At 44.0% G+C, this 27298-nt stretch overlaps 2 pseudogenes across 1 annotated transcript in view; one reads left to right on the top strand and one right to left on the bottom strand.

Annotated features, from left to right (window-relative positions):
* Window positions 1-8020, bottom strand: part of LOC147967414 (proline-rich receptor-like protein kinase PERK3) — a 37606-nt pseudogene extending 29586 nt beyond the window's left edge.
* Window positions 8021-8094: 74 nt separating this feature from the next.
* Window positions 8095-27298, top strand: part of LOC125506846 (G-type lectin S-receptor-like serine/threonine-protein kinase SD1-13) — a 38852-nt pseudogene continuing 19648 nt past the window's right edge. Inside the window, exons 1-6 of the transcript XR_015603426.1 lie at window positions 8095-8323; window positions 12727-12996; window positions 13109-13337; window positions 13472-13649; window positions 14319-14543; window positions 14659-14771. The product of XR_015603426.1 is annotated as a G-type lectin S-receptor-like serine/threonine-protein kinase SD1-13 (transcript). The remainder of the gene's footprint in view (window positions 8324-12726; window positions 12997-13108; window positions 13338-13471; window positions 13650-14318; window positions 14544-14658; window positions 14772-27298) is intronic.

Genomic DNA, 27298 nt, shown 5'->3' with positions numbered 1-27298 from the left:
TGCACATCACATAAGCCTTGCAAGCATTGCAACTAATGAGTTAGTTGCGAGATGATGTATTACGAAACGAGTAAAGAGACTTGCCGGTAACGAGATTGAACTACGTATTGAGATACCGACGATCGAATCTCGGGCAAGTAACATACCGATGACAAAGGGAACAACGTATGTTGTTATGCGGTTTGACCGATAAAGATCTTCGTAGAATATGTGGGAGCCAATATGAGCATCTAGGTTCCGCTATTGGTTATTGACCGGAGACGTGTCTCGGTCATGTCTACATTGTTCTCGAACCCGTAGGGTCCGCACGCTTAAGGTTTTGATGACAGTTACATTATGAGTTTATGAGTTTTGATGTACCGAAGGAGTTCGGAGTCCCGGATGAGATCGGGGACATCACGAGGAGTCTCGGAATGGTCGAGACGTAAAAATCGATATATTGGACGACTATATTCGGACATCAGAAAGGTTCCGAATGGTTCGGGTATTTTTCGGAGTACCGGAGAGTTACGGGAATACGGGAGAAGAAGTATATGGGCCTTATTGGGCTTTAGGGGAGAGGGAGAGGCAGGCCGCGCCCCCCCCCCCAAGGCCTAGTCCGAATTGGACTAGGGGGAGGGGCTGCGCCTCCTCCTTCCTTCTCTTCCCTCTTCCCCTTCCTTGTCTCCTACTCCTACTACATGGAAGGACTCCTAGTTGGACTAGGAAAGGGGGAATCCTACTCCCGGTGGGAGTAGGACTCCCCTAGGGCGCGCCATAGAGAGGGCCGGCCCTCCCCTCCTCCACTCCTTTATATACGGGGGCAGGGGCACCCCATAGACACACAAGTTGATCCACATGATCATATTCTTAGCTGTGTGCGGTGCCCCCTTCCACCATAATCCTCGATAATATTATAGCGGTGCTTAGGCGAAGCCCTGCGACGGTAGTACATCAAGATCGTCACCACGCCGTCGTGCTGACGGAACTCTTCCCCGACACTTTGCTGGATCGGAGTCCGGGGATCGTCATCGAGCTGAACGTGTGCTAAAACTCGGAGGTGTCGTAGTTTCGGTGCTTGATCGGTCGGGCCGTGAAGACGTACGACTACATCAACCGCGTTGTGCTAACGCTTCCGCTGTCGGTCTACAAGGGTACGTAGATCGCACTCTCCCCTCTCGTTGCTATGCATCACCATGATCTTGCGTGTGTGTAGGAAATTTTTTGAAATTACTACGTTCCCCTACATATCTCCCATCTATTGTGTGGTTTTCTTGCGGAACAGGGTACTCTTGCCCAGTTCTCATGTCGTGGTGCGCATGCTCAGAATGGCGTTGCCAAACGTAAGCATCGTCATCTACTTGATACGGCTCGTGCACTGATGATTGCCGCTTCCCTCCCACCCCATTTTGGGCTGAGGCTGTTTCTGCATCCACCTATCTCATCAACATTCAGCCATCGACTGCTCTGCAGGGTGGTATTCCTATGGAGTGTCTCACTGGTCGCTCTCCTGACTACTCAGCTCTTCGTATGTTTGGATGTGTGTGCTATGTCCTTCTTGCCCCACGAGAACGCACCAAACTGACTGCTCAGTCGGTTGAGTGTGTTTTCCTTGGCTACAATAATGAGCACAAGGGCTATCGCTGTTGGGATCCTGTTGGTCGTCGTTTGCGCATTTCGCGTGATGTGACCTTTGACGAGTCTCGCTCTTACTACCCACGCCCTTCTACCTCGAGCTTCTCTATGGACGATATTTCTTTTCTTCTTCTCCCTAATACACCCTGCTATGTGCCTCCTCATGTTTCCCCTCTTCCTCCTGCACCTCTCCTTCCTCCTCCTTCACCACCGACACCATCTTCCCCGCCCTCCTCCTCCACCTCTCCACCATCATTTCCAGTCCGTCGCCCTCTCTCACCATTTCCTCTTCACTATACTCGTCGCCCTCATTCCGAGGATGTTTCCCCAGACGCGCCTTCCACCTCTGGTGCACCTCCTTTCACGCCTCCTCCGGTTCATAACCTCCGTGCTCGGCCTCGCCCCCCACCTGATCGCTACTCTCCTGATCGGTACGGTCTCTCTATTATTGCTGAGCCCACTTCCTATCGGACTGCCATGACTCAGCCTGAATGGCAGCTTGCGATGGCCGAAGAGCTTGCTGCCCTTGAGCGCTCTGGCACATGGGATCTGGTTTCCCTCCCTTCCGGTGTCCGTCCCATCACCTACAAGTGGGTCTACAAGATTAAGACTCACTCCGACGGTTCTCTTGAGCGCTACAAAGTGTGCCTTGTGGCCCGTGGTTTTCAGCAGGAGCAGGGACGCGATTATGATGAGACATTCGCTCCTGTGGTGGCTTCTGTTCGTCATTGGTCTATCTCTCAACTTAATGTTCAGAACGCTTTTCTTAATGGCGAGTTGCGTGAGGAGGTTTATATGCAGCCACCACCGGGGTACTATGCTCCTGATGGTATGGTCTGTGGACTCCGCCGCTCCCTCTATGGTCTTAAACAGGCCCCTCGCGCCTGGTTTGAGCGCTTCGCCTCTGTGGTGACTGACGCTGGTTTCTTGCCCAGTGATCATGATCCCGCGTTGTTTGTTCACACGTCTCCTCGTGGTCGAACTCTCCTCCTTCTCTATGTTGATGACATGATCATCACTGGTGACGACTCTGACTACATAGCCTTTGTTAAGGCTTGCCTTCGCGACCAGTTCCTCATGACTGATCTTGGTTCACTTCGCTATTTCCTTGGGATTGAGATCTCCTCGACCTCTGATGGCTTCTACATCTCCCAAGAAAAATATATTCAGGATCTTCTTGCTCGCGCTGCTCTCGGTGATGAGCGCACAGTTGTGACTCCTATGGAGCTCAACATTCAGCTTCATGCCTCTGATGGTGACCCTCTCCCTAACCCCACTCGCTATCGTCACCTTGTTGGCAGTCTTGTCTATCTTGCTGTTACGCGTCCTGATATCTCCTATCATGTCCATATCCTGAATCAGTTCGTTTCAGCCCCCACCTCTGTCCACTATAGCCATCTCCTCTGTGTTCTACGATATCTTCGTGGCACGCTCTCTCAGCGCCTTTTCTTTCCCCGCTCCAGCTCTCTTGAGCTCCAGGCCTACTCTGATGCTACCTGGGCTAGCGATCCCTCTGATCGACGCTCGCTGTCTACTTAATGTGTCTTTCTTGCTAGCTCTCTTATTGCCTGGAAGACAAAGAAACAGACTGCAGTTTCTCACTCGAGTACAGAGGCTGAGTTACGAGCCATGGCTATGCTGACGGCTGAGGTGATCTGGTTATGGTGGTTACTTGAGGACTTTGGTGTGTGTGCTACTACCTCGACTCCCTTATTGTCAGACAGTACTGGTGCTATCAGTATTGCGCGTGACCTAGTGAAGCATGAGCTCATCAAGCACATCGGTGTGGATGCCCACTTTGTGCGTGCTGCTGTGCAGGATCAGCCTCTCGCTCTTCACTATGTGCCCTCTGAGTTACAGTTGGCGGACTTCTTCACGAAGGCACAGACTCGAACGCAGCATAGTTTTCTTCTCTCCAAACTCAGTGTTGTTGATCCACCATGAGTTTGAGGGGGCGTGTTAGATGTGTATAGCCTTTTCAGTTTATCCTCATTGTACATATGTATATGTAGAGGCCTTTGTCCCTCCTGTGCAAGTAGTTGCTCATTCCTAACAATAATGACTCAATGATGACACTGTATGCTAATCTACGTACAACTAGTACACAACTGAAACTCAGCGTATAGCATCCATCCAGGCCAAACACGATATGGAAATCTTGTGTTTTCTAACTCAGACTTGGCTAGGCATGGAACTTTGGATTATTTACAGCAGCGGCACCCCGGTCAAGTTAACCTCTAAGCCCATTATGGTGCCTTGTACGACATTGACGCCACCGGTTATTGTCGTGTTGCAAGGCATGATTTTGACCCACTCTATTTTTTCTGTTCCTGGAATTAGGTGAAGCTATAATGAAGTTTCTTCTACATAGATTAAAGGTGAGGAATCAATAAGATGCAATGAATAAGTTTTGATTCGGAAAATAAAATGACAGGGAAAGGAGGAGCTGCAAAATCTATAACTGCTACTACCCAAACAACAATCTTCTAGGAATTGTAAAATGAACGATCTCTAGCTTTTATTTTGTTTGCATCAAGTACACAGATCTTACCTGTCTCCTGGGAACATGAGCTTCCGTCTTATTCAGGGTATCCACGATATCTGATATAGTGGGTCGATTGTTTCTGTCAGGTTTCACACAACTCATTGCTGTGTCAATGCACGTCTGCACTTGAAGTAAATCCTCTTTTGGGTACTTCGATGTGGATTTAATCACAGCATTCCAATTGGTAAGTACCTATGAAACAGGAACACGGAGATACAATTTGAGATGGAAAATAAAAAGTATGATATAGGATACTTGTTCAAAAGTTCTCTTGACAGAAAAATTGCATGCTCAATATATTGTATGCAGGGGAGAAGTTTTGCTATATATGCTCTGAACCCATATTCCTGTTCAGAAGTGTCATATACGATTTTGCAGATAACTAACATGGCTAGAGAATACTAGATGTCTAATTATGAGAGCAATTTATCTTTTACCTTGTACTTGCTCCGGAATACAGACAGAAAGCTCTTTTTAATCAGAAGAAACTTGAAATAAAAGGTGAACTACATGTACATGTGCCTATCATCTCTCATGAAGCAAGGTTCTACTTGTGCCTTTCTTTTCATTTTTGGAATCTGTACGTATGATTTTTTGTCACATCAGGTAGTATACAAAAGTAAGTATACCCTAGATATTTCTACTAGCAAGAAGATTAATTACATGAACAATTTAACCACTGGTTGTTTATGATGACAACTAACAGTTCCATATAGTAGGTTCCTTGCACATATAGTGGATATCCAGTGCGGGTAATTGTTGGACTTGTGGACCTTAGACTTTCTTCCTTTCAGAAAATGAAAAAAAGGAACACTTTTATATTAGCTTATAAAAATATTTATAGGGCAAATAAGTTATTAACTCATTACTTTGACGGCCGGAATGCATAAAGTATAGACATCAAAAACATATATATTCATGATGTGGTGGTTTGAACTGAAAATATTTTTCTTACCTGCTGCCTAATTGTACCAGATCAGCCATTTCAAAAGAATTGGAGTAACCTGCAGGTCGTGTCATTATCTCTATCATTACAACACCTAAACTAAAGACGTCATTCTTAGTTGAGATTATGCGGTCTTTTATGAATTCTGGTGGCATGTACTTCCTTCATGCATGATACAAAGGACACAATCAGTACAGATAGCATTTATTAGATTACAAAGAAAAGAAAGAAAAATCAAAATGAGGCGTTCCATATGGGCTACTTACTGGGTTCCTATGATTCTTTCTGTGACATGAGCGTGTGATTGAGTGAAGAGCCTTGACAATCCAAAATCCGCCACTTTAGGCTCCATGGAACTGTCTAGCAATATATTGGCAGGCTTCAAATCGAGATGCAAAACTTGTGGTTCACATTTGTGAAGGAAATTTAAACCTTCAGAGATCCCCTTTATAATATTGTAACGTGTGCTCCAATTAGGTGCAAAAGAGTGGTCTACACAAGTTTTGAAAGAGAAATATTATACAAATGAGAATTCACAAATTTGGTGTTTTTAAACAGATAAGAAAAGCTTTGTTATCATACCACAAAGACACTTGTCTAGACTTCCACCCTGCAAGTACTCAAAGCAAATGATTTTATATATGCGCTGACTAAAATCGTTCACACCATCGTTATCAACATATATATTCCGTGTTTCATAACAATAACCCACTAACTGTACGATATTTGGATGCTGAGCCCTCAAAAGGTTGCCAACTTCATTTTTGAATTGTTGGTCATCAAGTCCTCGTAGAGTATCAACATGGAGCAACTTCACCACTAGTAGAAAAGGGGTTTTTGGTCTAGGCCGGGTAAGCCCATTAGTCCCGGTTCAGTCCAGAACCGAGACCAATGGGTGCATTTATCCCGGTTCGTGCGGCTAAGGCATTAGTCCCGGTTCACCTGGACCCTTTAGTCCCGGTTCGTGCCACGAACCGGGACTAAAAGGTGCGATGCCCATTAGTCCCGGTTGGTGGCATCAACCGGTACTAAAGGTTAGACCTTTAGTCCCGGTTGGTGCCACCAACCGGGACTAATGGGCTTTGAGGCATTAGTATCGGTTCATGGCACGAACCGGTACTAAAGGTCCCATTTTCAAACTCCCCCCCCCCCTCGCCCCCTGTGGACCGCCTTTTCAGTTTTAGAAAAAACAAAAGAAAATGATGGAAATGTCAAAAAAATAAAATAAAATAAGTTTCCCATGTGATATGTGGTCTAGTTGTTGGGAAAATTTACAAATATGAATTTCGACTTTATTTACAAAATCTCTCTGGAATTTGTAAAATGGGCATAACTTTTGCATACCAACTCGGATTAAAAAGTTTTTTATATGAAAAATCATCTACTCGAAAAGTTACATCCAATGGAGATCGCCTACGACCTGTTTGCAAATTTGTAGAATCCTCAAATTCCAAAAGGAAAAAAAGTTATGCTCAAATTTCAGTTTTTTTTTAAATTTTCATTAAATCTGGTCAAACTATGGTCAAACTACTTATTCAAGAAGTATTAGTGTTACTAAATAATTATTCAAGAATATTAGTGTTATTAAATAATTATTTCAGTTTTTTTGAATTTTGGTCAAATCTGGTCAAACTGTGGTCAAACAATGGTCAAACTACTTATTCAAGAAATATTAGTGTTACTAAAAAATTGTTGTTTTTTAGAACAATAGTTTCAAACTCAAACAGTGAAATGTGTGACTTCATGCTCAAGCTAAACTCCTGAGGTTTAATAGGATTGACATCTTACTATTGTCAGGAAAACAACGAGTGCAGACTTGAAAACGAGGGAGAATAGAACCCGGAAGTTAAGCGTGCTCAGGCTGGGGGAGTGGGAGGATGGGTGACCGTCTGGAAAGTTAGATGATTTGAAATGATAAGGGGTTATTAGAGATTAAATTGAGCAGTGATGATGATGATTAGAGATTACAGGTTAAAATAATTCAGAAATTTAAAAATAAAAAAATTCAAAAAAAATCAGAAAATTTTCTTCAGTACCGGTTGGTGTTACCAACCGGGACTAAAGGTGGGCCGGCCACGTGAAGGACCTTTAGTCCCGGTTCTGGTTTGAACCGGGACTAAAGGGTCAGGGTATTAGTAACGACCCTTTAGTCCCGGTTCAAGATAAGCATTTACACGATTATTTGTTTACAATTGGGTTGTTTGTTGTTAGTGTTGGTACATTAATTAGTTGAAACAATGTCAAGTAATAAAGTATATACCTTGTAAACGTCTCCGTACCCACCCCTTCCTATTCTTGAGTGCTCGGAGAATTCATTTGTAATCTTCTGTAAATCTTGTAACGGTATACACTTGTCTGCATTCATGTTATATCAGCTCCTTGGACCATCTATAGTGAATACACAAATGAAAAGTGTGAATGTAAATACAAGAAAACAAATTTCTTAATGAAGGGAAAGAAAACAAGATCATCGTGAGAATAAATAGTACAGGAAACACGGCTCAGTCCTTACATTATCTGACACTCGACACTATATATAATAGATATATAATAGTATCATGTACTGGGGTAACCAACCTGAAACCTCAACCTCCTCCTATCAGACCGCGACAAGCTAGGCGAGAGGGTCCCACCAATGCATAACAGTAGGTGGGCCTCTGTATAGGGTCCCTCAAGTTCATCAAAAGTCTATATATAGTCCCTCAACATTTTTTGGGCAATATTTGGTCCCTCATGTCCCAAAACCAGGCAATTTTCGTCCAAAACCGGAATAGAAGGAGAAAACGGGGGTGGTGGGGGCGACGACCTGCGAACCGGTGGCAGGGAGCCGGCTGTGTACACGAGCTCATTCGAACGGGTGGCAAGTTGCCTTTCTCTTCCTGCAGCATGGACATGAGCGCGCCGAGAAGCTCCATGTTCTACTCGGACAGTCCGTTCTACTCACCCTAGACAGACATGTCCCTGAGTTCACGCCACGACGCTGACCAAGATGTACGGCAAGTGCGGCCGGGCAGGCGACGCGCGCAAGCTGTTCAACCATATGCCCGTGAGGCACCACAGATCCAACCGGCGGTCACTGCGGTCATCCTCGCTCCACACCTGCCGGCAACGGGTGGAGGAGAGGGAGCTCGACAACAGCGGTCATACGGAGGCTAGATTCATGGCGGACGGTGATGTAGGAGGTGCTCCTGCGCTAGGTGGAGAAGGGGCACGGGGAGGTACTCCAGGCGACGGCCACGACAGCTGTGTTTTGCTTTTCAGCCTAGAAAAACGGATTTCGGCCATCTCGGCCTGGGGCGCAATCTAGCTTTCACTGAAATTGGTCAAATTTGACAAAACTTGGTCAAATTTTAGTCAAATTTCAGTTAAATTTTGACCGAATTTCTCAAAAATGGCCAAAATTCGGCCAACTCGGTGTGGGACGAAAAAACTCTCAAACCGAAAATCAAAACGCTGCACGGCAGTCGAGGAGGTACTCCACAGCCGGATCCAACAGATGGCCGGGGAGGGAGGAGGTGGTGACGACCCAAGGCCGCCAGACTGACCGTCGGTCAAGGCGACGACAAGGCGGTCGAGACAGACAGAGAGAGAAAGGGGGGCAGAGAGGAAATCATCAGGGAAGAGAGAGCGGCCGTCAGTTTGATCAAACAGCCCGTCCTACATGGCAGGAGGAGAGAGAAAAGAAAACCGCTTCCATGTGGCCTGTTTTCTCCTCTACTCTGGTTTTGGACGAAAATTGTCAGGTTTTGGGATATGAGGGACCAGTGGCGGAGCTTGAGCTGAAATCATGGGGGGCCATGGGTTGGGGGCAAACATAATTTCTTTTAAATGATTTTTGATGGATAAATAGGCCTAATACTAAGGTATATACAAAAAAATTCATATGAGCTGGGGGGCCATGGCCCAGGTTGGCCCCCACCAAGCTCCGCCATTGTGAGGGACCAAATATAGTCTGAAAATTTTTAAGGGACCATATGTAGATTTTTGGTTAACTGGAGGGATCAAAAATATACTTTTCTCAAAGAAAAAGATAAAGAAATTTCCGCCTTGCATGCCACATCTCCTTAAATGTTATAAACTGAAAACAACATGAAACCAACAGATGTTTGACTATTGTTTTTTTTTTGCGGAGAAACATATGTCCAACTATACCATAGAAGAACCACATGCACCTTTTTGAAGAGATTTACTCTGCCAAGGAGTGCACCGGAGCCTTCAAGAAAGATGAATATGAACTGTAGTTCTATCTAGAGAAAAGTATACTTTTCGTCCTTTAATTTTTAGTGAAGTCTAGATTTGGTCCCTCAACTTCAAAATCAGACAACTTGCACCCCCATCTACCGAAACCGGACAAGGTTTGTCCCTGGACTCGGTTTTGACTGGTTTTTGGTGTTGACTCACCCCGGTTTTGACCGGTGCTCACTCATATTCCTGTAATTTTTTTGTATTCGTGAACTTTTTGAAATTCACATACACTTTTCAACCTTGCATATTTTTTTAAGGTCGCGTATTTTTAAAAAAAATAAACATATTTTTTTCAAATCAGCGAACTATTCTGAAATTCGCGTACTTTTTTCAAATCTTTGATTTTTAACATTTACGTATTTTTTCCAAATCCCCGTATTTTTCCCAAGTTTGTGTAAATTTATCAGATCCAAGTACTTTTCAAAGCCATGAATTGTTTCTGAAATTCGCATACTTATTTCAAATCCACATGCTTTTCAAAGTCCGCTTTTTTTTCAAATCCGTGTTGCTTTTATAATCCATGAACTTTGTATGAAATTCACGTACTTGTTTCAAGTTGAAATAATTTTTGAAATCCACATATTTTGCGCAAAAGAAGTCCATATCCGCATACTTTTTTCAAGTTCGCATAAAATTTTCAAATTCATGAACTCTTTCAGAAAAATGTACTCGAATATGAAAGGTGCATCAATTTTAAAAAATTAAAACTTAAAAATACTAAATGAACTTTAAAAAACATATGCATTTTTGAAAAAATACATGAACTTGGAAAAAAAGTACGCCGATTTAAAAAAAGTACACAAAATTTAAAAAGGTTCACGTATTTGAAAAACTAACCGAATTTGAAAACAGTATGTGGACTTGGAAAAGATAGGCAAATTTGAGTCGGAACGGTTAAAACTGGGGTGGGACACCACCAAAACCGGTCAAAACCGTGACCAGGGATGAATCTTGTCCGGTTTGAGAAGTTAAGGGTGCAAGTTGTCCGGTTTTGAAGTTGAGGGACCAAATCTAGACTCCATCAAGAATTAAGGGATGAAAAGTATACTTTTCTCTTCTATCTATGAAACACTAGATACAAAAAAATCTTAAGACTAGACATCTCCTCCATGCGAGCTCCTCCTCCCACGCGTCTATGGTGCTTCTTCACCAACACACCGCCTTTCTACATCTGACGACCTCTTCCCTCCTATGTTCACATGGACTACAACTATGAAGACCTGGGTTTTAGGGAATGGCCCCTATGCTCAGGTGGAACAAAAAAAAAGATAACAAGAATTCTGGTGTAGCAGCAAATCTATCTGCTTTCTACAGATTTCTGCGTAGCAGCTATATTGGTGCTAGAATTTATGATAACTGACATCTGCAATTATTGTAGCGACATGATACAAATGTTGAAATTGATTAACAGGTTTGATAATGTATCAAATTGGTGAACAACTGATGAGTAAGAGGAAGCATGTCGTATTTTGTATTTTGATGACTTTGATGCCCTCACCGTAAATACAACTAATGAGCTTTCATTTGTCGAATCATGTGGATTATTTCGAAAAATCCTCTAGATATAATTTTCCACGTCCAGTGGATCTGGTCATCTTTTCCTTTGTTTTGATGGCAATTTCTGCATATCCGGTTGAATTTGCCTAAGATTCTGTGTATTGTGTTGAACATTTATAGAAAATGCACGATTGCAGAGTGAGCATAATGAACACGGATGCACAATAATAACCTAAAACTGGCATGAACGGCACAAGATCGTATAAAGAACTTAATTGAGAAGCAGGAACTTAGGACTCGGGAGACCAGAAACAAGTGGGAGCATAAATCACTAACCAGGAGGATTAGGAAACGGAATGCCTGACCATTGAAGAGCACTGCTAGTTGCGTGGGGCGATCGCTGGAGCTTTATACATCAATGTGCAGTAGGTAACATAGTTGCATAACCAATTAGGACAAGTGCAAATTAAATACTCATGACATGACATGGCATGGTATTATCTCTAACAAGAGTTGAGTTCGTTTTGCAGGAATAATGAGAGTTGACCTGACTATACAGCTGCAATAATTAGCTAGGATGACACATGTATACATACAATGGGATAGAACATGTCACCACCATCGCTGTTTTCCACATAATACCATGGAATATTCTAGCATAAGACAAAAGAATTTACACACTATCAACACTGCACTTGGGAAGATTGGTGGAATGGAAACAAGGCAAAATTAGACAAAAAGGCAAAGTTAGTTGTAATGTCTTTAGGGCAATGTATTTTGGCCGCACTAGCTAGCTACTTGTGACCTAGTCCTTTTCCATTACTCGATCGGAATTCTGGAAAAAACATTTCGAAATAGTTCGACCGATTCTAGACATGTCAAGCGCAAAGTTCCTTCCTAGCCCAAGCTACATGGTACCCACTATCTCCAGCGTCAGTTCATTTTGAGATATGTGCAATGCTCAGTGGTAGAGTCAGACAATTAGCAGACTGTAGCTGTCTCATCCTCTCAGCATGAACAGTAATCTCTGCTGGACATTGCATTCTCTCCTCACGTCCTGTCTCATCCTCTTATAAAATACTCTGCATGCACATGCAGCATCTGTTGGACATTTCTCTCTCTCTCTCCCCTCCCTCTCATAAAATATTTCTGCATGCACATGCACAAGAGAAGCTCTATCTCTCTCACGGGTGTCTGACATGCATGCACAAGCATACTCTCTCTCCTCAGCGTCCCTCTCTCACAACTCTCTCTCATGAGAAGGTGTGACTGCCAGGGTGTGGATGTTGTACTGTTCATGACATAAGTTTAAAAAAAACTAAGAGAAGAGAGAGTAGCTGGGAAGAGAGCATAAAGGAAGAGAGAGAGAAGAGTTGCATGGACGGGAAGAACGAGAGAGTCAGAGGCACATGCGACGTCATGTCATGAACAACACCCTCACATGCAGATGATTAAGGATTAAGCATCTGACACCAACTGCTGTGTGCACATATCTCGATGAAACATGGGCACGATTGAAAGGCTGAGATAAGGGGTACCGTGTAGCCCCAGCTAGGAAAAACCGTTCTCCATGTCAAGTTGTGGTCTTAACACGTTATCTGAACCAATCAGCTTGTCTAGACGTTCAGAAGTCAGAACAGCAATTCAGCGGTTCACATATGAAGCAACGCGCCAATGGTTTGCAGCCCGTGGTTTGGTGACATAGCCTGTGATTCGAGTTTATTAAATTGCCTTAAAGTTGCAACCCGATGACAATGTCAAACATTGTTTCTTTCGTGTCAACAATATAAGCCAACTGTTTTGTGTATCCTTAATAATTATACCGCCCGGCTCTCTTCTAGCAGGCACCATTTTGTTTGTGTATTCATTATTTACTAATGAACAGCAGAACAGGGAGTGCTTAATGGGCACGAAATTGCTATCAAGAAGCTTTTTCCCGTCCATGGAGTTGATGATGAGGCATTTGATAATGAATTTCGCAACCTTAAGAAAGTTCAGCATAAAAATGTCATACGGATGATTGGGTATTGCTATGAGATAGCACATAAAGATGTTGAGTACCAAGGAAAATTGGTTTGGTCTCAAGTAATAGATCGAGCTCTCTGCTTTGAATATATGAAGGGAGGAAGCCTTGCCAAGCATATTTCTGGTAATGATGGTGCCCTACCTAAAATTTAGTTATACTATCATCTAGCTTGCAATCAAAATATGATTATGCCATGTTGAGTCTATGACATAGACATCTCTTTTTCCTTCTGCAGCCGAGTCATGCATATATAATTGGCCGATCACGTAGAAAATAATTAAGGGGACATGTGAGGGCCTCCACCACCTTCATAAAGGAGGAGAAAAGAAGATTTTTCATCTAGACTTAAAGCCGGATAATGTATTGCTGGATGAAGAATTGGTGCCTAAAATAGGAGATTTTGGTTTGTCCGAGCTCTTTGGGTCCTCGTATACCCACCAACAAAGCAGCACGAAAGGAACAATGTAAGTTGATAATCGGTGCGTGTGTAGATAGCCCAATTCAGTTTATATATCTTCTTATGAGAATATATATGTCGTACTTGTATCACACTAACTAGTGTAGCGTCCATGCGGCCGATGCTCATGTTTTCACGCAGTGGGTTCATGCCACAAGAATATATACACAATCGCAAGGTGTCACCCAAGAATGACGTGTTCAGTCTCGGAGTCATAATTTTCCACATAATGGCGGGAGAAAAGGGCTACAGCGATTATTGGGATGCGCGCCATCGTCCAAATTTTTCCTCAAAAATTCAACATAAGTTTATTGAGAGTGTAAGAATATTTCTTTGCCCCTTTTCAGCTTAAGGGATTGTTGTGCATATACCTAGGACTTGGGCCGTGCAGCTCAGCCCGAACTCATCATGCTTCGGGCCATGGCAAACAAGGTCAGCCTGGCCTGGTTTACTTACCGTGCCGTGCGGCCATGCCAAGGGGAGGCCCAAACACGACCCAATGGCCCACCATGCTGCCTTCGGGTCGGGCCAGCCCAAGCACGGCCCAGTACAATCACTAATTAAGGCGCCCTATGAACTATATTAGTACATATTTATCTGAAAAGACCTAATTGTTGTTTTTTTTGCGGGGGCCTAATTGTTGTTTACAAGAACATAACTACATTATATAGGTTCTCTTAATAGTGACAACATGCTTTTACAAAGATTTCAAACCTAACCAAGCCGGACGGTCCAAGCTCGACCTGCATCATCATGTTGGGTTGCGCTGCCCATTGTCTCAATTTTCAGACCCAGCCCAACCCAGTTTGTTGTGTCTTGCCAACCCGGCCCATTTAACATCGTGTCGTGTCGTGCATGGGACCGTACTATGTCGGCTGGGTTTTGTGCCAGCCCAGAAAAGCCCGGCCCAAGTCCCAGCTTTTAGTTGTGCCTTACCCATGTTTATGATGCAAGTGATACATACACAATATATGTTGCAACTTGACAGGTACAAGAATATTGGAAGAAAAAGATGGAGACAATGGAAGGTTATAGATGGGACGAAACAGATCTGCTAGGAGTAACGAGATGTATTGACATGGCAATGCGTTGTGTGGAGGACGACCGAGACAAAAGGCCTTATATAAAGGACATTATCAACGAGCTCAATAAACTAGATTCTGAAGTCTCAGAGATGTTAAAGAAAGATCCGAAACCACCTATTGGCCAGCTGGTATAGTATATAACCTTCATACTCACGTCCGTGCTCATATATGTTGACCTCATATACGTAGCTGAACACACATTCTATCACTGAGAGTGAACCCCTTAAACTTTTGCCTTTTCAGAAAAGGAAAAACCGTGTCAATGATTTGGAAGCCGTGAAACAGAATAAAAGCTTCAAATATTTGGGAAAAGATATTGTGGTTGATCCATCCCAGGAGCTTTGTTTCCCTTTCGAGTCAAATAAGGACACACTAGTAGAAAACAGGGCTTTGGTCCAGGCCGGGTCAGCCCATTAGTCCCGGTTCAGTCCAGAACCGGGACCAATGTGGGCATTGGTCCCGGTTCGTGAGCCCAGGGGACCGGCCGGGCCACGTGGGCCATTGGTCCCGGTTCATCTGGACCTTTGGTCCCGGTTGGTGGGATGAACCGGGACCAATGGGCCTCGCTCCTGGCCCACCATCATTGGTCCCGGTTGGTGGCTTGAACCGGGACCAAAGGCTCCCCTTTAGTCCCGGCTCATGCCACCAACCGGGACCAATGAGGTGCCTATATATACCCCTCGCTCGCGAGCAGAGCACCCCAGTGCTCTGTTTTTCTCTGGCCGAGGGGGAGAGGGCTTGGTGGTGCTCTAGCTCACCTCCTATGCACACAAGGTGTTCGATGGAATGCCCGAGCCACACTACTTAAGCTTTCTCCTCTCCAAGCTCCATTTTCCATAATATTTGTTTAGGTTTAGCGGTCCGTCACGCCCCGTCCCCGTCTTCACCGCCGTCGATCATCCGCGCCGAGCTCATCGCCGGCACCACCGTGGTGAGCCTCTTGTTTTATCTTCTTTCTGAAAGGAAAAATATTCTTACTTGTATGTTTACATAGATACTTGTATTATTTTCTTACTTTTATTATTGCATCTTATATAGTGTGATGGTTTTGGTATCCGCCCCCGTCGGCCCTCGTCCTGTCTATGATTCGGATGTGGTATATATATTATCTTTATAACTATTGGTTCATTTATTGTTTATGAAAATTATGCCGACCAACGTGACATAGATTTTATTTATGTAGGATGTATGTGAATCGGAAATGCCTATTGTCGAGATGTTAAATTTAGTTGAAGAAGAAAACAATTTGTTGAAGGAAAAAATAAAAAAAATTGAGGAGGAGAATATGATATTGGAGTTGCATGTTGCGGATGTCGTCGATGATCACAAGATCAAGATGGATGCAATGCGCTTGAAGATTAGAAAATATGCTATTCATACCGAGGCTTGGTATCATTATGCCGTTGGATCAATTGTTACCTTGGTTGCGATTATGATCGCATTTGTTTTCGCATTGAAATGTTTTACATAGTTTCAATGTATGGTTTAATTAATTAGATGCTCTGGAGAGCTATATGTTGTTAGATGAGAACTATGTATGCACTTTGGTTTTAATGTGATGATGAACTTCTATTAATTTGGACACTTAATTATATATAATGCACGCAGATGAACCGGCAATGGATGTACGGTGACAGACACACCCGCGAGTACATTAAGGGCGTGCATGAGTTTCTCGATGCGGCTGAGGCAAACAAGCAGAATGGTTTTATGTGTTGTCCATGCACTGAATGTGGGAATACGAGGTCTTACTCTAACCGGAAAATCCTTCACTCCCACCTGCTTTACAAGGGTTTCATGCCACACTATAATGTCTGGACGAGGCACGGAGAAATAGGGGTTATGATGGAAGATGGCGAAGAAGAAGAGTACGATGACAACTATGTGCCCCCTGAATACGGTGATGCTGCAACAGGGGGAGCTGATGAAGATCAAGAGAAACCAGACGATGTGCCCAATGATGCTGCAACGGGTGAAGCTGCTGAAGATCAAGAGGAACCAGACGATGTGCCCGATGATGATGATCTCCGCCGGGTCATTGTCGATGCAAGGACGCAATGCGAAAGTCAAAAGGAGAAGCTGAAGTTCGATCGCATGTTAGAGGATCACAAAAAAGGGTTATACCCCAATTGCGAAGATGGCAACACAAAGCTCGGTACCGTACTGGAATTGCTGCAGTGGAAGGCAGAGAATGCTGTGGCTGACAAAGGATTTGAGAAGCTACTGAAAATATTGAAGAAGAAGCTTCCAAAGGATAATGAATTGCCCGACAGTACATACGCAGTAAAGAAGGTCGTATGCCCTCTAGGATTGGAGGTGGAGAAGATACATGCATGCCCTAATGACTGCATCCTCTACCGCGGTGCATACAAGGATCTGAACGCATGCCCGGTATGCGGTGCATTGCGGTATAAGATCAGACGAGATGACCCTGGTGATGTTGACGGCGAGCCCCCCGGGAAGAGGGTTCCTGCGAAGGTGATGTGGTATGCTCCTATAATACCACGGTTGAAACGTCTGTTCAGAAACGAAGAGCATGCCAAGTTGATGCGATGGCACAGTGAGAACCGAAAGAAAGATGGGAAGTTCAGAGCACCCGCTGACGGGTCGCAGTGGAGAAAAATCGAGAGAAAGTACTGGGATGAGTTTGCAAAGGACCCAAGGAATGTATGGTTTGCTTTAAGCGCGGATGGCATTAATCCTTTCGGGGAGCAGAGCAGCAATCACAGCACCTGGCCCGTGACTCTATGTATGTATAACCTTCCTCCTTGGATGTGCATGAAGCGGAAGTTCATTATGATGCCAGTTCTCATCCAAGGCCCTAAGCAACCCGACAACAACATTGATGTGTACCTAAGGCCATTAGTTGAAGAACTTTTACAGCTGTGGAATGGAAACGGTGTACGTACGTGGGATGAGCACAGACAAGAGGAATTTAACCTCAAGGCGTTGCTGTTCGTGACCATCAACGATTGGCCCGCTCTCAGTAACCTTTCAGGATAGACAAACAAAGGATACCACGTATGCACGCACTGTTTAGATGACACTGAAAGTATATACCTGGACAAATGCAAGAAGAATGTGTACCTGGGCCATCGTCGATTTCTTCCGACCAACCATCAATGTCAAAAGAAAGGCAAGCATTTCAAAGGCGAGGAAGATCACCGGAAGAAGCCCGCCATGCGCACCGGTGATCACGTGCTTGCTATGGTCAATGATTTACACTACGTAATCTTTGCAAAGGGTCCCGGTGGACTAGCTGTTCCGAATGACGCTGAGGGACACGCACCCATGTGGAAGAAGAAATCTATATTTTGGGACCTACCCTACTGGAAAGACCTAGAGGTCCGCTCCTCAATCGACGTGATGCACGTGACGAAGAACCTTTGCGTGAACCTGCTAGGCTTCTTGGGCGTGTATGGGAAGACAAAAGATACACCTGAGGCACAGGAGGACCTGCGACGTTTGCACGAAAAAGACGGCATGCCTCAGAAGCAGTATAAAGGTCCTGCCAGCTACGCTCTTACGAAAGAAGAGAAAGAAATCTTCTTTGAAAGCCTGCTCAGTATGAAGGTCACGACTGGCTTCTCGTCGAATATAAAGGGAATAATAAATATGCCAGAGAAAAAGTTTCAGAACCTAAAGTTTCATGACTGCCACGTGATTATGATGCAACTGCTTCCGGTTGCATTGAGGGGGCTTTTACCGGAAAACGTCCGATTAGTCATTGTGAAGCTATGTGCATTCCTCAATGCAATATCTCAGAAGGTGATCGATCCAGAAATCGTACCAAGGCTAAGGAGTGATGTGGCGCAATGTCTTGTCAGTTTCGAGCTGGTGTTCCCGCCATCCTTCTTCAATATCATGACGCACGTCCTAGTTCATCTAGTCGACGAGATTGTCATCCTGGGGCCCGTATTTCTACACAATATGTTCCCCTTTGAGAGGTTCATGGGAGTCCTAAAGAAATATGTTCGTAACCGCGCTAGGCCAGAAGGAAGCATCTCCATGGGCCATCAAACAGAGGATGTTATCGGGTTTTGTGTTGACTTCATTCCTGGCCTTAAGAAGATAGGTCTCCCTAAATCGCGGTATGAGGGGAGACTGACTGGAAAAGGCACTCTTGGAAGAGACTCAATAATATGCAGGGAAGGATATTCTTGGTCTCAAGCACACTACACAGTTCTACAGAACTCTACCTTGGTGACCCCGTATGTCGATGAACACAAGAACAGTCTGCGCTCCAAACACCCGGAGCAGTGCGACGACTGGATTACATGTGAACACATCAGGACTTTCAGCAGTTGGTTGGAAACACGTCTCAGAGGTGACAACACTGTTTGTGATGAGTTGTACTTGTTGTCCAGGGGACCATCTTTGACTGTATTGACTTACAAAGGATACGAGATAAATGGGAATACATTTTACACGATCGCCCAAGATCAAAAGAGCACCAACCAAAACAGCGGTGTCTGCTTTGATGCAGCAACCGAGAGCGGAAAGGACACATATTATGGTTACATAGTGGACATATGGGAACTTGACTATGGACCTGATTTTAAGGTCCCTTTGTTTAAGTGCAAATGGGTCAATCTGTTAGGCGGCGGGGTACAGGTAGACCCACAATACGGAATGATAACAGTGGATCTGAAAAATCTTGGGTACACTGACAAACCGTTCGTCCTAGCCAATGATGTGGCACAGGTTATCTATGTGAAGGACATGTCTACCAAACCGAGAAAAAGAAAAGATAAGGAAGCGAATACATCATATGATGAGCCAAAGCGCCACATAGTTCTTTCAGGAAAAAGGGACATCCTGGGAGTGGACGGCAAGACAGACATGTCTAAAGATTATGAAAAGTTTCATGAAATTCCTCTCTTCAATGTCAAGGCTGACCCAAGCATCCTGATAAACAATGAAGATTATCCATGGTTACGGCGCAATAAGCAAATGACACAAGCGAAGAAAAAGTGAAGACTTTCTCCCGCAACTATTATGATGATACCATGCCAACTTTGTAACACACGAACATGCTACCATTGTCCGTTTTGTACATGCACATGCTATGTGGGTGAAATTATGATACCATCCCAACTTTCAACTTTTTCAGAGTTCATTTGAAATGCTTTCATGTCTTATGGTTCGCCCCTGGCCCATTGTTGGGGAACGTAGTAATTTCAAAAAAATTCCTACGCACACGCAAGATCATGGTGATGCATAGCAACGAGGGGAGAGTGTGATCTATCTACCCTTGTAGATCGACAACGGAAGCGTTTGGTTGATGTAGTCGTACGTCTTCACGGCCCGACCGATCAAGCACCGAAACTACGGCACCTCCGAGTTTTAGCACACGTTCAGCTCGATGACGATCCCCGGACTCCGATCCAGCAAAGTGTCGGGGAAGAGTTCCGTCAGCACGACGGCGTGGTGACGATCTTGATGTACTACTGTCGCAGGGCTTCGCCTAAGCACCGCTACAATATTATCGAGGACTATGGTGGCAGGGGGCGCCGTACACGGCTAAGAATAAGATCACATGGATCAACTTGTGTGTCTCTGGGGTTCCCCTGCCTCCGTATATAAAGGATCAAGGGGGGGTGCGGCCGGCCTAGGAGAGGCGCGCCAGGAGGAGTCCTACTCCCTCTGGGAGTAGGATTCCCCCCCCCCCCCAATCCTAGTTGGAATAGGATTCGTGGAGGGGGGAAAAGAGAGAGGGGGGCCGGCCCCCTCTCCTTGTCCTATTCGGACCAAGGGAGGGGAGGGGCGCGCGGCCCATCTTGGGCTGCCCCTTCTCTTTTCCACTAAGGCCCACTAAGGCCCATATAGCTCCCGGGGGGGTCCGGTAACCTCCCGGTACTCCGGTAAAATCCCGATTTCACCCGGAACACTTCCGATATCCAAACATAGGCTTCCAATATATCAATCTTTATGTCTCGACCATTTCGAGACTCCTCGTCATGTCCGTGATCACATCCGGGACTCCGAACAACCTTCGGTACATAACTCATAATATAATTGTCATCGAAACCTTAAGCGTGCGGACCCTATGGGTTCGAGAACAATGTAGACATGACCGAGACACGTCTCCGATCAATAACCAATAGCGGGACCTGGATGCCCATATTTTCTCCTACATATTCTACGAAGATCTTTATCGGTCAGACCGCATAACAACATACGTTGTTCCCTTTGTCATCGGTATGTTACTTGCCCGAGATTCGATCGTCGGTATCCAATACCTAGTTCAATCTCGTTACCGGCAAGTCTCTTTACTCGTTCCGTAATACATCATCTCGCAACTAACTCATTAGTTGCATTGCTTGCAAGGCTTAAGTGATGTGCATTACCGAGAGGGCCCAGAGATACCTCTCTGACGATCGGAGTGACAAATCCTAATCTCGAAATACGTCAACCCAACATGTACCTTTGGAGACACCTGTAGAGCACCTTTATAATCACCCGGTTACGTTGTGATGTTTGGTAGCACACAAAGTGTTCCTCCGGCACACGGGACTTACATAATATCATAGTCATAGGAACATGTATAAGTCATGAAGAAAGCAATAGCAACATACTAAACGATCGGGTGCTAAGCTAATGGAATGGGTCATGTCAATCAGATCATTCAACTAATGATGTGATCCCGTTAATCAAATGACAACTCTTTGTCCATGGTTAGGAAACATAACCATCTTTGAGTAACGAGCTAGTCAAGTAGAGGCATACTAGTGACACTCTGTTTGTCTATGTATTCACACATGTATTATGTTTCCGGTTAATACAATTCTAGCATGAATAATAAACCTTTATCATGATATAAGGAAATAAATAATAACTTTATTATTGCCTCTAGGGCATATTTCCTTCAGTCTCCCACTTGCACTAGAGTCAATAATCTAGATTACACAGTAATGATTCTAACACCCATGGAGCTTTGGTGCTGATCATGTTTTGCTCGTGGAAGAGGCTTAGTCAACGGGTCTGCTACATTCAGCTCCGTATGTATCTTGCAAATATCTATGTCTCCCACCTGGACTAGATCCGGGATGGAATTGAAGCATCTCTTGATGTGTTTGGTCCTCTTGTGAAATCTGGATTCCTTTGCCAAGGCAATTGCACCAGTATTGTCACAAAAGATTTTCATTGGACCCGATGCACTAGGTATGACACCTAGATCGGATATGAACTCCTTCATCCAGACTCCTTCGTTTGCTGCTTCCGAAGCAGCTATGTACTCCGCTTCACATGTAGATCCCGCCACGACGCTTTGTTTAGAACTGCACCAACTGACGGCTCCACCGTTTAATGTAAACAGGTATCCGGTTTGCGATTTAGAATCGTCCGGATCAGTGTCCAAGCTTGCATCAACGTAACCGTTTACGATGAGCTCTTTGTCACCTCCATATACGAGAAACATATCCTTAGTCCTTTTCAGGTATTTCAGGATGTTCTTGACCGCTGTCCAGTGATCCACTCCTGGATTACTTTGGTGCCTCCCTGCTAAACTTATAGCAAGGCACACATCAGGTCTGGTACACAGCATTGCATACGTGATAGAGCCTATGGCTGAAGCATAGGGAACATCTTTCATTTTCTCTCTATCTTCTGCAGTGGTCGGGCATTGAGTCTGACTCAACTTTACACCTTGTAACACAGGCAAGAACCCTTTCTTTGCTTGATCTATTTTGAACTTCTTCAAAATCTTGTCAAGGTATGTGCTTTGTGAAAGTCCAATTAAGTGTCTTGATCTATCTCTATAGATCTTTATGCCTAATATGTAAGCAGCTTCACCGAGGTCTTTCACTGAAAAACTCTTATTCAAGTATCCCTTTATGTTGTCCAGAAATTCTATATTATTTCCAATCAGTAATATGTCATCCACATATAATATCAGAAATGCTACAGAGCTCCCACTCACTTTCTTGTAAATACAGGCTTCTCCGAAAGTCTGTATAAAACCAAATGCTTTGATCACACTATCAAAGCGTTTATTCCAACTCCGAGAGGCTTGCACCAGTCCATAAATGGATTGCTGGAGCTTGCACACTTTATTAGCTCCCTTTGGATCGACAAAACCTTCCGGTTGCATCATATACAACTCTTCTTCCAGAAATCCATTCAGGAATGCAGTTTTGACATCCATCTGCCAAATTTCATAATCATAAAATGCGGCAATTGCTAACATGATTCGGACAGACTTAAGCATCGCTACGGGTGAGAAGGTCTCATCGTAGTCAACTCCTTGAACTTGTCGAAAACCTTTTGCGACAAGTCGAGCTTTGTAGACAGTAATATTACCGTCAGTGTCAGTCTTCTTCTTGAAGATCCATTTATTCTCAATTGCTTGCCGATCATCGGGCAAGTCAACCAAAGTCCATACTTTGTTCTCATACATGGATCCCATCTCAGATTTCATGGCTTCAAGCCATTTTGCGGAATCTGGGCTCACCATCGCTTCTTCATAGTTCGTAGGTTCATCATGATCTAGCAGCATGATTTCCAGAACAGGATTACCGTACCACTCTGGCGCGGATCTCACTCTGGTTGATCTACGAGGTTCAGTAGTATCTTGTCCTGAAGTTTCATGATCATTATCATTAGCTTCCTCACTAATTGGGGTAGGTGTCGCAGAAACAGTTTTCTGTGATGTACTACTTTCCAATAAGGGAGTAGGTATAGTTACCTCATCAAGTTCTACTTTCCTCCCACTCACATCTTTCGAGAGAAACTCCTTCTCCAGAAAGTTTCCGAATTTAGCAACAAAAGTCTTGCCTTCGGATCTGTGATAGAAGGTGTATCCAATAGTTTCCTTTGGATATCCTATGAAGACACATTTCTCCGATTTGGGTTCGAGCTTATCAGGTTGAAGCTTTTTCACATAAGCATCGCAGCCCCAAACTTTCAGAAACGACAACTTTGGTTTCTTTCCAAACCATAGTTCATAAGGCGTCGTCTCAACGGATTTTGATGGTGCCCTATTTAACGTGAATGCGGCCGTCTCTAAAGCATAACCCCAAAATGATAGTGGTAAATCAGTAAGAGACATCATAGATCACACCATATCTAGTAAAGTACGATTACGACGTTCGGACACACCATTACGCTGTGGTGTTCCGGGTGGCGTGAGTTGCGAAACTATTCCGCATTGTTTCAAATGTACACCAAACTTGTAACTCAAATATTCTCCTCCACGATCAGATTGTAGAAACTTTATTTTCTTGTTACGATGATTTTCAACTTCACTATGAAATTCTTTGAACTTTTCAAATGTTTCAGACTTATGTTTCATTAAGTAGATATACCCATATCTGCTTAAGTCATCTGTGAAGGTGAGAAAATAACGATATCCGCCACGAGCCTCAATATTCATTGGACCACATACATCTGTATGTATGATTTCTAACAAATCTGTTGCTCTCTCCATAGTACCGGAGAACGGTGTTTTAGTCATCTTGCCCATGAGGCACGGTTCGCAAATACCAAGTGTTTCATAATCAAGTGGTTCCAAAAGTCCATGAGTATGGAGTTTCTTCATGCGCTTTACACCGATATGACCTAAACGGCAGTGCCACAAATAAGTTGCACCATCATTATCAACTCTACATCTTTTGGCTTCAACATTATGAATATTTGTGTCACTACTATCGAGATTCAATAAAAATAGACCACTCTTCAAGGGTGCATGACCATAAAAGATATTACTCATATAAATAGAACAACCATTATTCTCTGATTTAAATGAATAACCGTCTCGCATCAAACAAGATCCAGATATAATGTTCATGCTCCGCTGGCACCAAATAACAATTATTTAGGTCTAATACTAATCCCGAAGGTAGATGTAGAGGTAGCGTGCCGACTGCGATCACATCGACTTTGGAACCGTTTCCCACGCGCATCGTCACCTCGTCCTTAACCAATCTTCGCTTAATCCGTAGTCCCTATTTCGAGTTGCAAATATTAGCAACAGAACCAGTATCAAATACCCAGGTGCTACTGCGAGCATTAGTAAGGTACACATCAACAACATGTATATCACATATACCTTTGTTCACCTTGCCATCCTTCTTATCCGCCAAATACTTGGGGCAGTTCCACTTCCAGTGACCAGTCTGCTTGCAGTAGAAGCACTTAGTTTCAGGCTTAGGTCCAGACTTGGGTTTCTTCTCTTGAGCAGCAACTTGCTTGCTGTTCTTCTTGAAGTTCCCCTTCTTTTTCCCTTTGCCCTTTTTCTTGAAACTAGTGGTCTTGTTGACCATCAACACTTGATGCTCCTTTTTGATTTCTACCTCCACAGCTTTCAGCATTGCGAAGAGCTCGGGAATAGTCTTATTCATCCCTTGCATATTATAGTTCATCACGAAGCTCTTGTAGCTTGGTGGCAGTGATTGGAGAATTCTGTCAATGACGCAGTCATCTGGAAGATTAACTCCCATCTGAATCAAGTGATTATTATACCCAGACATTTTGAGTATATGCTCACTGACAGAACTATTCTCCTCCATCTTGCAGCTATAGAACTTATTGGAGACTTCATATCTCTCAATCCGAGCATTTGTGTAGGATCGGAAGTATGTCTAGAGGGGGGTGATTAGACTACTTGACCAAATAAAAACTTAACCTTTTCCCAATTTTAGTTCTTGGCAGATTTTAGCTAATTTAGGACAAGTCAAGCAATCATCACACAATTCAAGCAAGCATGCAAAGAGTATATTGGCAGTGGAAAGTAAAGCATGCAACTTGCAAGAATATAAAGGGAAGGGTTTGGAGAATTCAAACGCTATTGGAGACACGGATGTTTTTCCCGTGGTTCGGATAGGTGGTGCTATCCTACATCCACGTTGATGGAGACTTCAACCCACGAAGGGTAACGGTTGCGCGAGTCCACACAGGGCTCCACCCAAGGGCAACGGTTGCGCGAGTCCACGAAGGGCTCCACCCACGAAGGGTCCACGAAGAAGCAACTACCCACAAAGGGTCCACGAAGAAGCAACCTTGTCTATCCCACCATGGCCATCGCCCACGAAGGACTTGCCTCACTAGCGGTAGATCTTCACGAAGTAGGCGATCTCCTTGCCCTTACAAACTCCTTGGTTCAACTCCACAATCTTGTCGGAGGCTCCCAAGTGACACCTAGCCAATCTAGGAGACACCAGTCTCCAAGAAGTAACAAATGGTGTGTAGGTAATGAACTCCTTGCTCTTGTGCTTCAAATGATAGTCTCCCCAACACTCAACTCTCTCTCATAGGATTTGGATTTGGTGGAAAGAAGATTTGAGTGGAAAGCAACTTGGGAAGGCTAGAGATCAAGATTCATATGGTAGGAATGGAATGTCTTGATCTCAACACATGAGTAGGTGGTTTTCTCTCAGAACATATGAGTAGGAATGGTGTGTGTGTTCTGATGGCTCTCTCATCAAATGAGAAGGAGGTGGAGGGGTATATATAGCCTCCACACAAAATCCAACCGTTACACACAATTTACCAATCTCGGTGGGACCGAATCAGAAAACTCGGTCTGACCGAAGTAGTAAACCTAGTGACCGTTAGGAATTTCGGTGGGACTGACATGCAACTCGGTAGGACCGATTCGGTTAGGGTTTGGGCATAACGTAATCTCGGTGAGACCGATTACACAAACTCGGTGAGACCGAATTTGGTAATTAGATAACCAGAGAGTTGGTCAGGCAAACTCGGTGGGACCGATTTGCTCTTTCGGTGAGACCGAGTGGAACTCGGTGAGACCGAAAAGTTACAAAGGGGAAACACTGAGTTTACATTGCAATCTCGGTGGGACCGATTCGCTCTTTCGGTGGGACCGAAAAGTTACGAAAGGGAAACAGAGAGTTTGCAACCCCATCTCGGTGGGACCGAGATCCTTATCGGTAGAACCGAATTGCTAGGGTTTGGCAGTTGCTAATGACAAGTGAAACTCGGTGGCGCCGGATTGGAAGAATCGGTAGGACCGAGTTTGTCTTAGAGTTTAGGTCATATGTGGATATGGGAAAGTAGTTGAGGGTTTTGGAGCATATCATTAAGCACATGAAGCAAGAGGCTCATTAAGCAACACCTCATCCCTCCTTAACAGTATTGGCTTTTCCTATGGACTCAATGTGATCTTGGATCACTGAAATATAAAATGAAGAGTCTTGAGCTTTTGAGCTTGAGCCAATCCTTTGTCCTTAGCATTTTGAGGGTTCCACTTTCACATCCATGCCATGCCAATCATTGAGCTTTCCTGGAATAATCACCTCGGAATAGCATTAGCTCAATGAGCTATATGTTGTTATGAATTACCAAAACCACCTAGGGATAGTTGCACTTTCAATCTCCCCCTTTTTGGTAATTGATGACAACATATAGATCAAAGCTTCGACAAATGATAATAAGCATGAAGTATATCGTCGCTTTGAGAAGTATGTGATAAGTAAGAGCTCCCCCTAAATTTGTGCATATTTAAAATTTGCTTTGGACTGCAAATGCACAAAGAGTTAGAGTCATGGGTTACTCTTCCATGTCACATACATCTTGGTGGAGCGCTCAAAATGATAAGAATGAAATACATGCACTCATCACCAAGAATAGTGAATGATCACAAACGATAGATAGAATGATAATATTTAAGCAAGCATTAAGCAAACATTAAGTGTAGCTTATGATCAAACACATGATCATCGATGTCTCACAAATAATGACGTAGTATCAAGCACTCAAAAGCAGAAAAAGGTTCGAAAAACCACCAAATAACGCAAGAGAGAAAAGCAACACACTCTCTCTCGAAGCCTATGATCTATACATCTTCTCCCCCTTTGGCAACAAGTTACCAAAAAGTTCCTAGAAAATGCATAGCACTAGATCGACGCTCAGGCTTGATCTTCAG

Source organism: Triticum urartu, chromosome 5A, assembly GCF_056163025.1.
Source record: "Triticum urartu cultivar PI428250 chromosome 5A, HENAU_Tu73, whole genome shotgun sequence".
Lineage (NCBI taxonomy): Eukaryota > Viridiplantae > Streptophyta > Magnoliopsida > Poales > Poaceae > Triticum > Triticum urartu.
Note: the sequence above shows the minus strand (reverse complement) of the source record. Positions and strands in the feature narration are given on the sequence as shown.